At 35.0% G+C, this 12,965-nt stretch overlaps 1 long non-coding RNA gene and 1 pseudogene across 2 annotated transcripts; both read left to right on the top strand.

The window, feature by feature from the left end:
- The first annotated feature begins 675 nt into the window (after window positions 1-675).
- LOC114271418 (uncharacterized) lies at window positions 676-8,045 on the top strand. Of its 2 annotated transcripts, XR_014360484.1 has the most exons (6): window positions 676-2,527; window positions 2,624-2,707; window positions 4,628-4,688; window positions 5,035-5,088; window positions 5,742-5,824; window positions 7,863-8,045. It is a non-coding gene; the product is annotated as an uncharacterized LOC114271418 (long non-coding RNA). The 2 variants fall into 2 exon arrangements; XR_014360483.1 differs by lacking the exons at window positions 5,742-5,824; window positions 7,863-8,045 and adding an exon at window positions 5,259-5,697.
- LOC114271460 (pentatricopeptide repeat-containing protein At1g09190-like) lies at window positions 5,756-12,374 on the top strand (annotated as a pseudogene).
- The last annotated feature ends 591 nt before the right edge of the window (window positions 12,375-12,965 follow it).

Here is a 12,965-nt window from a genome sequence, read left to right as displayed (position 1 = left end):
TTTTGATTATAAGAATAAAATAGTGTGAAAATTGAATAGGTTTGATCTAAACTATTTTTCTAGTTAAATCCAATGAAGAGGGTTTGAATGTAACTAGATTTTAAGGTATATACATAAGCAGAGAGAGAGAGAGAAGGGGGTTGTGTGCTGCGAATTGATCAGGCAATACTCTCCTCTCAGGCAATACTCTCTCTCTGCTAAAATTATGCACCAAATTGGACTAGATTATATGTAAATCATAACTATTAAAACATTAAATTATGCACCAGATTCTCGATGCCCATGTTTTGCGACTTCAAACATTGGACCTATTGCAATTATGCACTTTTAGAAAGAAAAAAAATGAATACTAGTTGTCAGTTAACTACAACCATCTAATATTTCACATAGGCCCAAATTTTTTCCAGATTAAATATCAAAATGACATCTTATTTGGCTTATGTTTTTGAAAAATTAATTAGAATGAGATATTATTTGACTATGCTTTCCTTATCATTCTCTTCCCTTCTTTTCCATAGTTATGTCGTATACTATATGCATATTCTTTATCAAATCTCTCTATTCCTTTTAGTAAATAGTAGTTGATTAGTATATTTACAGGGCTGGCTTGAGGTAATTTGAGGCTTAAATAAAAGCAACAATTTTAAATGAGGTTTTTTTTTACATTTATTATTAATATTATTATTATTAATATTATTATTATTATTTCTATTTAGGATTTATTTTGCTCACTTTTTTTTTAATATATCATGGAACCTAGAAGTGGCCTATAATGAGAAATAGAGTAACCTAAGGGATCATGGCAAATACTCCTAAAACTCTGCAGGCAATAACAAGAAGACCTAATATTGTAATTTGAATCCGCTTTTCTTATGGGGTCTATTCTCCAAAATGAGTTTGGGAGGTCGTATGTATATAACTATTAAATCCATATAGGGTTCTATGAGTAGCACATTACAAGAATGAATTAGTTTTCTCACTCAATATTTTTTGTAAGTATATTTGTCATTTTTTTTTTCATTTATGAATTTCTAATAAATTTCCATGGAACTATCCATGTTACTAAGAATCTAGTTTTCTAAATGAACTATGCATGTTGATTTAGGGAAATTTGATGAATTAGTTTTCTCACTCAATATTTTTTGTAAGTTTATTTATCATTTTTTTTTTCATTTATAAATTTTTAGTAAATTTCCATGGAACTATGCATGTTACTAAGAATTTGGTATGCCAGCCTTTCCTATAACTTTGTTGCATTATCATCACATTCTCATTGCGGTTGCTACTTGGTCAAACGTTCTTCTCTTTGGTTTATCTTACAATTATTTGTTTCTTCACTTTCATTTTTTCTTCTTCTGTCACACTTCATTGTTTTCTGTGCAAGGAACACTTCTTACAATTTATATAATTCTTGAGGACACTAACAATGAGTCCTTTAGTTGTTGCCACTTGATGTATATGTTCAAATAAAAACATTATTGCCACTTAGTGAGTGGTTTCTCTTTACGTAAGTTGATTGGAACCAAGTGCCTGAGGATATTCTTGAATCAACATGGGCGGACATTAAGGTAAAAGCATATTTAGTAAATTGTTTAATTATATTATTAATTGAACTAATGATTTAAATTGTATTGTAGGATAATTTACAAATTTGTCTACAGGGGTACAAATCACGTTGCTTGAAAAAGTGCAATGACTTATGGAAGGATCACAAAAGCAAGATCAAGAATAAGTATTTCAAATCTTTTTAAGTCTCATCCTAATATCAAAGACATGGTGCCTTCACAAATTGTTCTAGAACAGTGGTATGATCTTGTTGATTATTGGAAGATTATGAAAGTAGAGGTATACAAAATAAGTTAATTACAAAACACGCAACTTTAGAAAAATTAATAACTTTGTATAATTGCGACTTACATTTATGGAAACTTTATAGGCAATTGCAGTCCACAATGCTGGACGTCATTCCTTTCATTATATTAATCACACCACAAGATGTACTTCATTCAACCACATTCGAAGGAAGGTATATTGTTTAGGTAAATATTAATATCTAAATTACTTTGATAATAATTAATTTTTAAATTTTCAAATGACTGCTGAAGGGTTGGCCATTGATAAAATGAGTTTTTGGAAATATACACGCAATCAAACTGACCTTGATGTTAGGCCGACCATGGTATGTTGCTTGAAGATTACCACACTACTGAAGATACTCGAGATAGTGTTTTCCACAAGGTGGTCGGTGAAAATGGGCATGGATATTGTTGTACTTACGGCAAGGATGTGCTTTGGAGCACGGTGTATAGAGATGCATCTAAAGTCATCATAGTTAGGATCTCAGTCATTGACTGTTGCTAAGATCACCAAGCAAGTTAGTACGGAGTTGAGACAAGAGCTGAGGGATGAGATTAGAGAGGAATTGAGAGAGGAGATACAAGCAAAGCTTTCGACACAGATACGACAAATGAAAGTTGAAATGTTGGCTATTTTGTCCCAAGAAGGGAGTACAAATCACAACAAACAGGTTTGGTATAAATTATGTTTTATAAATATCTAATTTTAGCACAATTCTATTATTGAATATAAATACGATTAACGAAGAATATCATGAATATCATAGGTACCGGATGCATTGAGTGGCCACAGTGAACCTACGGATTATGAGGCCGATGAAAACCCATGTATACCACCACCAGATGATGAGGTAAAACTTTCAAAAACTTTGAAAACTTGTCGTTTGTGAAAACAAGTCATTTAGAAACTTTTTTTCCAAACCAGTTAACTCACTAAAATGGTCAAACGGCATCGGATGTCAACGAAACTTGACACACACGACGAACGAGGCACAAATGACTTGTAGGAGAAGTTGGAACTCAAAATCGATTTTCAGTTTTGAATCTAGAGCTTAATTTCTGTTTATGAAACTTGTTCTTTAGAAACTCTCTTTCCAAACTGGTTAACTCACTAAAATGGTTAAACGGCGTCGGATGTCAATGAAACTTGACACACACGACGTACTAGGCACAAATGACTTGTACGAGAAGACGGGACTCGAAACCGATTGCCGGTTTTGAGTCTACAGCTTGATTTCCATTTATAAAAACTTATTATTTAAAAACTCTTTTTCCAAACCGGTTGACTCCCAAATTTCCGTTTGTGAAAACTTGTCCTTTAGAAACTCTTATTCGGACCGGTTGACACAATAAAATGCTCAAACGGCTTCGGATGTCGAGGAAACTTGACACACTTAACTAAATAGGCACAAATGACTTCTAGTAAAAGACGGAACTCGAAACTGGATCTGGTTTTGAATCTAGAGCCAAATTTCCGTTTGTGAAAACAAGTACTTTAGAAACTCTTTTCATCTTTTGTGTTTATTTGATTATTGTTAGATTATGGCACAATGTGTTCAATCACTACCTGATTTTAATAGTATTGTCATCATTGTAGGATGTAATTAAAGTGTTTTTTGGATAGTTTACGTATACCAATAGTCCAATTGGCGGAAGGACTTCTTATTATTGACGATTCGTTGTGTGGAATTGATAGAGTTCCAATTAGCCCTAAATATTGCAAAGTTTTTGTCTTAAAAGCGAAAAAGCCAAATGCTCTTTTGGAAACAACATCCCGAGGTCTAAGAACAGTTGAAGTTGTTGGAAGATATATTGTGTGGCGCTTGATTCATGAATATGTTACAATATTTTTTTTGTATTTATTTATTTATTGAAATAAATATTAAATGTTTTACATTTGTTGTAAGCTTGAAATTAATTATATTGTAAATGATGAGTTTTTTTTGAGTTTCTTTTTGCAGATGCGACTCATTTTGAGTATGTGATGATATCTTTGCATTCGATACTGGAACTTACTGTTGATATTAAAACAAGATATAATATATTTTTTTTTTATTTGTATTGTCGATACTTTTGTTTTGTTTTAGATACAAAATTTTAAGTTCTTGAATATATAAAAAAATTATTAGTATTGTTGGAGAATGTTTTATATAATTTTTTAATGAATATTTGGTTGACAATTGTTAAAGGGTACATATATATTATTTTCCGTATGATTTTGTGATTGTGATTGTGAATGTGAATGTGGATGTGTGTGGATGTGAATGTATTTTATTTTAAAAAATATTAATAATTTGTACAAGGAATGAATTAATAAAATATATATTGATTTTATGAAAATAATTTTATAGTTGATGGGGCTCACTTATCCCCTTTGTTTGTGCCTCCATGGGGCTTATATTGTTAGCCTGAGGATTAGGTAGATGGTGGTTAAGGCTTGGTATAAAACTTGATGGCAATGAAAGTATTGGGTCTACCTCATGCCATCTCTTAACCTACCCCAACTAAACATCGGATATGGCTGGATTGAAGAATATAATAGTTCTGGCATTATATCTCCGGGAACATCCAATCCCTCCTAATAATCCTACTTAACAAACAAGTGCTTGCAATATGTATACATTATGTGATGAAAAAATTCGCTACTCCCAAATGTTTCGATTTTCTGAAAGGAAAATTATTCATCTGGGACCCCAAATTTTCATTTTAGGCAAGAAGTTATTCATAGTGTTATAGTGTGTGCTAAGACTCTAACCTTCTTCGGCTTTTAGGTACAGGAGCAATTTGAACTTCTCAAGAAGTGCAAAGATACTGGACTCTTTACCGAGCAAGGTAAGAGTTGAAAATAAGAAGCTAGTATTTTGCTAGTTGGAATTTAAGGCTAGTTGAGTTCAGATGTTTAATTTTTAAGTATCAACAGTATTATTGATTGTTTAGTTGTATATCTTGTGTGCACAAGGTTGTGTTACTTCTTTAATACAATTGATAATTATTGATTGCTCAGTTGTGAACCAAAAAAGCATTACGAGTTCTCATTTCTTTGCTCAATTCTCTTATGTTCAGATTTAACTCTTTTTCTGCCTGACCTATTTCCATTGCTACGAGGATATACAAGGAAAAACTGGATTGATTCTGTTCTTTTTCTTTGGTTGATTTTGATGACTGGATCTTAAAACAGCAGCAAGAAGAAGAAGAAAGCAAGCATCAACGTAGAGAGAGAAAGAAAGAAAAGGTTAGTTCCAAATCTATTTTGTCGTTTTTTCTTCCTGTTGATAAGCATAGATACACAAACTTACTTAATGAAGGAAAAAGGAAAATTGACGAGATGCACATGCTCCAATTTATGTTACTTGAGGAGAAATATAATATGATTTTTGGTTGTTGATTTGTTATATGGATTAGAAAGAGAAGGCAGCAGAGGAGGAAGCTGAGGTAGATGTCGATGTTCCAGCAATGATGGGATTTGGGGGTTTTGGTTCATCCAAAAAGTGATCTTAAGATGCTTATCCCTAGTCTAGACCTCCTGAATTCTACTAGAAAGGGCAACTTTTCAAGTTTTTGGCTTTCCTTTCAGAATGTAACAAATAGTAATGAAAGTGTTCACATGGTTGTCCTTATAAGGTTAACTGTTGAGGCTGAATATCATTTCCAATTTTGTACATTTCATCTTACTGGATATGTTGCCAAAAATATAGATGAGCGATAATGCGCTTCTTCTCGATTGAAGTGATATTGCTTTGGAAAACACTTTTATCATTCAACTGTTTTGCAGTATGGTTAAGCATGCGTGTTATAACATTTGAATCTAAAGACTTAGATAAAAATTGTTGCCAAAGCTGGTAATAGCATTTTGCATTTTGGATATTTGTTTTTGTTTTTGGTTAGATGAAGCAGCGATTATGGTTAGGGAAGAGGGGGTATATAGAGACTTGAGCAAATTGAGATTGGAGGCCTCAATGAGCCCTGAGGTAAACATTCCAGCTGAGTTCTACTGTCAGACATTAAAATATTTGTCTTAATTCAAGACAGGAAGGCAGTAGCCCTTAAAACAAATTCAATCTTATCTATGATAATGTTTAAATTTTTCCAATTGGGCTTGCTTTTCTGCATCAGCTGATGTGATTAAAGAATTGAGGTGTGCACATAAATTTGTGTAACGCCCTCAAAATAATAAGATAAATACATCTCGGAAGCATACATGTAACAACAATAATCAGAGTGTAACAATCTTTTCATTACATGAAATTCATAATACATAAGAGTCTAACATAAATAAATGCCCTTCGGGCTTACACTTTTTCAAACCTTGGCATAGTTACAACAAAAGTGGGACTAGCCTTTACAATTAAAGCCCTAGTATAGCGACCCCGGTCTTTTCCCATTTGGTTGTTGTATCCGGACTTACGTTCCGTAGATCCTGTTGTTATATATTTGTTGTTGTCATCCTTTAATTCCTTATTTTTGAGTTATGGGATGTATTGGGCAGGTTCGTTACAGGTTAGGAGTGTTTGGGAGCAAAGGGTTGCTGTCCAGAAATTTTGGTCCTTCACTCGAGCGAGCATTTTGTCGCTCGAGCGAGCTCTTTGTTTTTGGTCCTTCGCTCGAGCCAGGGTTTATTCGCTCGAGCGGGCAACTGCGTCTAGTATAGACCTGAGAGCTGTGTTTTTTGGCTCAAGCGAGCTTTACTTCGCTCGAGCGAGCCAGGTGTATGTTTTCGAGTTCTTCGCTCGAGCGAGCATTCTGTCGCTCGAGCGAGCTTCTGGGTTGCAGACCTGAAGCTTTGAGTTTTTGGCTCGAGCGAGACTTTCTTCGCTCGAGCGAGTATTTCTTGTTTCTGGTCGCTCGAGCGACCAATCCTTCACTCGAGCGAGCTTGTTTTATATAAATACGCATCAGCGATTTTTAATACATTTTTTCAGCCTCTTTTTGATTTCAAAACCCTAGGTCCGTGTTTTCTCTCCCTCCACTTACCTTCTCTCTTAGGTTTCATCTAGTTTTAGAGTGTTTCTACCCTAGGCTCTTTGTTAAAAAGATAGAGGGACACGAGGGCTTTACTTTAATCTGAACGTTTGGCGATTTGGAGCATTTTGGATTTTGGTCTCCATCTCCTTTTGAGTTCTTCACTTCGAGGTAGGGATACCCTACTCCATATTATATGTTTTGTCCTAAGTTTTAGTCATTTTGATATGTTGGTGTTATTTGGAAGTTTTGGGAAAAACTAGGGTTTGTATTGTAATTTGGGAAAATTGTGGAATTAAGTTTAATTCATGAAATTGGGGAACTATGGAATTAAATGGTGTAGTTTGATAGTTTAATCACTCACCTATGAAAATGATGAGATTATATTTGTTGATACATTTATTTCCTGTTTAGAAATAACTGTTTTGGGCTATCGGTGGAGGATAGTCGTGATTGGTGTAGACATTGCATGTTGATTAGGAAAAACTGAAACTAATCACATTGAATAAATCATTGAATATGATAGTTGAATTAATACAGCAAATACGTGTATTGATTGAATATTGTGTATGACAAGTGTTTAATACATTGTATATGCATATTGTTTGGGAGGAGATAGGGAATGTACTCCACAGTTTGGGAGGAGATAGGGGATGGACTCCTAAACCGGATATTGTTTGGGAGGAGATAGGGGATGGACTCCATTAGTACCACTAATATGTGTACTTATTGATTTATGGAAGTGTTTCAGTATGAGTCTTAGTCTCGTTTGAATTGTTAGTATTGGAAGGAATGTTGATGTGAGATGTAGTCTCATTTTGTAGTTTGACCAGGTTCTGAGCCATGTCTATATAAATGGAAAGTTGGATAATAACGGAAAGTGAAACATGTCATGGACATTATTGTCATGAAACTGAATTGTGTTACAATTGATTCTTTTAAGTGTTAACCATCTATCGAATGCTATTGCTTTAGTCAATTCCTATATTTGGTTTAGTAGATTTCTGCTGGGCTGTGACTCACCCTATACGGGAACATCATTTTCAGGTCCAGGTGATATGCTACCTCCAAGGACTTAGCTTGGAAGGATTTGGATTTGAAGATTTGTTTTAGTTAGTTGTTATTTTGTTTTATTTGATTATTACATGTAAACTCAAGCCAAGGGCTTAATGTGTAATTGAGTTAGTACTCGGTCTTTTGTGTCCAAGTGTTGGCTTGGAAAGATGTAAGCCCGTAGGGCATTTACTTTCGTTATTACATGTAATGTCTTTTGATAAGATTACTCTGATGAATGAAATATTGTTTTATTTTCTTAATTAATGCATGTCATTATTGTATATGTTATGGGTTAATTTTGAGGGCGTTACACCTAGGCTATACAAAATATAACAAACAAGAAGCTCTTGCTTCCCGAAGATCCCTCCAATGATATTGCCTTGGTGGAAGCATGCTATCATTACCTGAAAATATTTTTTTTTCCAAATAGGGTGAGCCACAGCCCAGTAGGAATAATCTCACACAATATATGTGATTTAACAAATGTATTAGTGTTCGTGCATATACAATGTCCAAGATAAAACATTCATACTATATATTGCCTTTGAATACCAATTTCACATTCCAATTCATTTTCCTCCAATTTCACATTCCAATTCATTTTCCTCCAATTCATTTCAATATATGAGTCAATCTCTATTATCTTTCAATGATCCAAATGAGACTACAACTCAATGATCTAACAATTTCACAATCAACACATAACACTTCCAATTGCCATTTTATGGTGTATAAATTTCAATTTTACCATTTTACGAATATTTCGTCTGCGGGATCGGCACCCATGTTTAGATTTCAGAACTTTCACCCAGGACATTCCGGCCAACTTAATTATGATAGAGTCCATCCACTTTCTCCTCCCAAACAAACATACATATGCAATGTATATACACATAATCACACATGGAGTACATCCCCTTTCCACTCCCAAATAAACATACATATGCAACGTATTTACAACATGATCATATTCAATGATAATCAATCATGGAATAATTTCAATTCGCCTAATCCACATGCAATTTCTACAACAATCAAAGCTATCCTCCACCAATAGCCCATTATAGATATTTCTAAACAGATATATATATATATATATATATTCTCGAGACATATAATTTATTCAAATTTCCAAAGATAAGACATATCATCTATTCAATTTTCACCATCCATTTCAATACTTGTCCAATTCCAAGTTTACAACGTCAATTTCATTTATTTATACAAAATAAATACAATACTCATTATAGGGCAAACTCCCTCTTTTCCCCAAATCTTAACCAAGTACCAAAATCAACTGATTTGACACCATACAACATCATTTTCAAACCTCACAATTATTTTCTCCTCATTCACCAAAAGCCCTTTTTCCATTTTATACCCAAGCCCTAGGTTTGTTCAAAATATCTCCAAAACCCACCATTGTTACACAATCACTAATAATTAAATTAAAACTCATAACAAAATGTAGAAAGTCCCTACCTCAAAGAGAAGAGATGAGCCAAGAAAGGATGGAACTCCAAAAGTGCCGAAATCTAACTTCAATTGGGTCAAAAGGAAGATCTTGAGAAGTTTTATCTTTTTATCAAAGGAAGTAGGGTGGAGAGATCACTAAATCCAGGTGAAAATATAGAGAGAAGGTGAGTTTTAGAGAGAGAGGCTCTCAACTTTAGGGTTTTGGATGAAAAGATATGAAAAAATAATGTAAAAAGTGCTTTTCGCGATCTGATGTACGCGCAGTCTGCTCGAGCGGAAGAGTTTACACTCGAGCGTAAGACACAAAGTTTTGTTCCGCTCGAGCGCAAGAAAGAACCCTCTTGAGCATGGAATACACGCTTTCAGTATTTTTTTTTGTAGACGATAGACCAGCCGCTCTAGGTCAAGAAAGGACGCTCGAGCGCCAACCCGCTCGAGCACAGGAAATGCCGCTCGAGTGTGAAAGACAACCCTCCAGCACTTTTGTAGACATGCAAAGTATTGAGAGTTTGCAAATCCTGCTCGAGCACGATAAAGACCGCTCGAGCGGAGGACCAAAATATACATAACCCGCTCGAGCGCAAGAATGACCGCTTGAGCGGAGGAGCAAAAATCTAGGCAACAAGGTTCGGGAAAAACAAGCAACCAACCTGTCCCAAACGTAATCACAACAACCCAAGGCCAATTTCAAAGAGATACAAGGGGAACAAGGGATAGACGACAACACAAAAGTATTAAATCCGAGTCCGAGATACCACAAGAGTCGGGTCAAAGCCAGAATCGCTATAATTTGTCTGATAGAAAAAGAGTAATCATATTCTCATTCCAGTAAGTTTCTCATTTTGTTTGGTTTTAAGTTTTTTAAAACAATTTTTGAGTTTTTTTATTTGTTGTATTTTTTTTAGTTATATCTAGCAAAGCATGAGCAATTTGGACAGCTTAATCACCTTTTGTTAGTGGCATTGGACAACGATGGTAGCTATGGATTAGTAAAGAAATGAGAGGGGTGACAGTGAGTTAGGAAAAGAGAGTAGCAGCATTGAATGGAGAAAATGAATGAAACAATGGTAGTGGGTTGGGAAAAGGAAGAGCGGTGATGATCCAAAAATAAGGGTAGGAGGTAGCTGTCAATTGTAATAAAGGAAAAACAAATAATTAAATTATTTAAATTGCACATTCTTGGGGGATATTTGGGATGATTTAAATGAATATATGTTTTGATTTTTTACGAGAAGATATACAAAAAAATAGAAAGGTGATGTAACCTAAATAAGTGCACTTATATATATTAGGCCATACTATTGAAGCAGTTAAAAAGGTAGAATTTAATTTGTTAGCAAGGTCAAATCTATGATCAAAAAAATAAAACAGAGTCAAATCTGAATTTTATTTTCCAATTTTATTTTATATTTATTCTAGACAATCCATCCTAATAAAAAATTTCGTGCTAATCCAGCTCACATTTCAAATTTCAGTTACTTCTTCAATCACCTCTCTCTCTCTCTCTCTCTCTCTCTATATATATATATATATAAACATACAAACTGTCACAACGACACATATTATATAGGGAGAGAAGAAGATGAGCGGGAGGTGGAGTGGAGGATCCTCTACCTCCTCCACGGCCGCAAAACCCGAACCCAACTCACCCAAATCCACACCCACTTCCTCCGCCACAACCTCTACCAATCCAATCAAATCTTCTCTCACTTCATCTCTGTTTGCTTCTCACTCCAAAGGATCTTCTACGCCAATCTCATATTTCACCAAACCCATAACCCAGACATCTTCCTCTTCAATGCCATGATCAAAGGCCACTCCCTCTCCAAACACTTTCAAAATTCTCTCTAATTTTTCACAATAATGAAGTCTCAAGGAATTTGGTCCGATGAATTTACTTTTGCCCCTTTGCTCAAGTCTTGTTCCAATCTTCGTGATGTCAAAATGGGTCAAGGAGTTCACAAGGAGGTTATTTTAGTTGGGTTTGAGAGCTTTAGCTTGATTAGGATTGGAATTGTTGAATTGTATACTTCTTGTGGGATGATGGAGGATGCGATGAAGGTGTTTGATGAAATGCCTCATAAGGACGTGATTGTTTGGAACTTGATGATTCATGGGTTTTGTGAAATTGGTGATTTTGAAATGGGGTTTCATCTATTTAGGTAGATGAGCGAGCGGAGTGTTGTGTCTTAGAATGTTATGATCTCAAGTTCAGCTTGAAGTGGTCGGGAAAATGAAGCTTTGGAGATTTTTTTGCCAAATGTGGGACAATGGTTTTAAACTGGATGAAGCAACTGTAGTCTCTGTGCTACCAGTTTGTGCTCGTTTGGAGGCAGTTGATATTGGACAGTGGATCTACTCTTATGCCAAGTCCAGTGCACTATATCGAGATTTCATCTCTATAGGGAATTCACTAGTTGACTTCTATTGCAAATGCGGGATTTTAGAAACAGCTTTCACTGTTTTCAAGGACATGCCCCAAAAAATGTGGTTTCTTGGAATGCCATGATCTCCGGTTTGGCTTTCAATGGAAAGGGGGAGCTTGGAGTTGATTTATTTGAGGAGATGTTGTTGAAAGATGTGAAACTGAATGATGTCACTTTTGTGGGAGTTTTAGCATGTTGTGCACATGCAGGGTTGGTGCCACAAGGTTTGGATTTGTTTGCTTCGATGACTACACAGTATCAAATTGAACCAAAACTTGAACATTATGGATCGATGGTTAATCTTCTTGGGCGTAGTGGATGTGTGAAGTAGGCTCACGATTTAATTAGCACCATGCCTATGAACCCTAATGCTACTATCTGGGGTGCATTGCTAAGTGCTTGTCGTACTCATGATAACATGGAGCTTGCAGAAAGTGCAATGAAGGAGCTTATTGATCTTGAACCTTGGAATTCCGGTAATTATGTGTTGTTGTCAAATGTTTATGCAGAAAGAGGGAAATGGGATGAAGTCGAGAAAGTGAGAGCACTGATGATGGAAAATAGAATCAACAAAGCATCGGGACAAAGCATGGTCGGATAGTTTTACAATATTGGTTAGTGAATTAAGCAATTGTGCTCCATGAGTGGTGAATTCAAAATCATGACCCTTGTGGTGAGATATAAGTTAACACTCTGAGTTTGCAAAATCAGGGGATGAGTTGCAGAGTTGCACATGAGATTGATGTCTTGGAGCATCAGTGTTGGTCATGACTGTCTAAATCCAGGGGAAAAAATAAGGAGATAGAATGAAACTGGTATACAAAAAAAAATTGATTTGCGATTTTCTTGTCGCTCAGGGTTATAGTTCCGATGTAATTCAATTTTTGCAACGAGTTGAGAAGGATATGTGGGAGAAAAATGTGAGTTACATGTGAAAAGAAAATTATAATTGCTCTAATTCATCCATGAAAAACCTTTATGTGCTTTAAATATCAATTCCCTTTGATCAAAATAGTAGGGACAGTATGGCTTGCTTTGTTAATCACTTGCTATCTACTTGTGTATTGGGTAAATTACATCTTACCCTTGAACTATTATCATCCAGAATGATTTTGTCCCCTTAAACTAAAAATTGTTATTTTTCACATTAAATTATTAATTTATATCAATCTGAACATTCTATTAATGATCC

This window comes from Camellia sinensis, chromosome 2, assembly GCF_055761805.1.
Source record: "Camellia sinensis isolate YWXY chromosome 2, ASM5576180v1, whole genome shotgun sequence".
In the NCBI taxonomy this organism is placed as follows: domain Eukaryota; kingdom Viridiplantae; phylum Streptophyta; class Magnoliopsida; order Ericales; family Theaceae; genus Camellia; species Camellia sinensis.
Note: the sequence above shows the minus strand (reverse complement) of the source record. Positions and strands in the feature narration are given on the sequence as shown.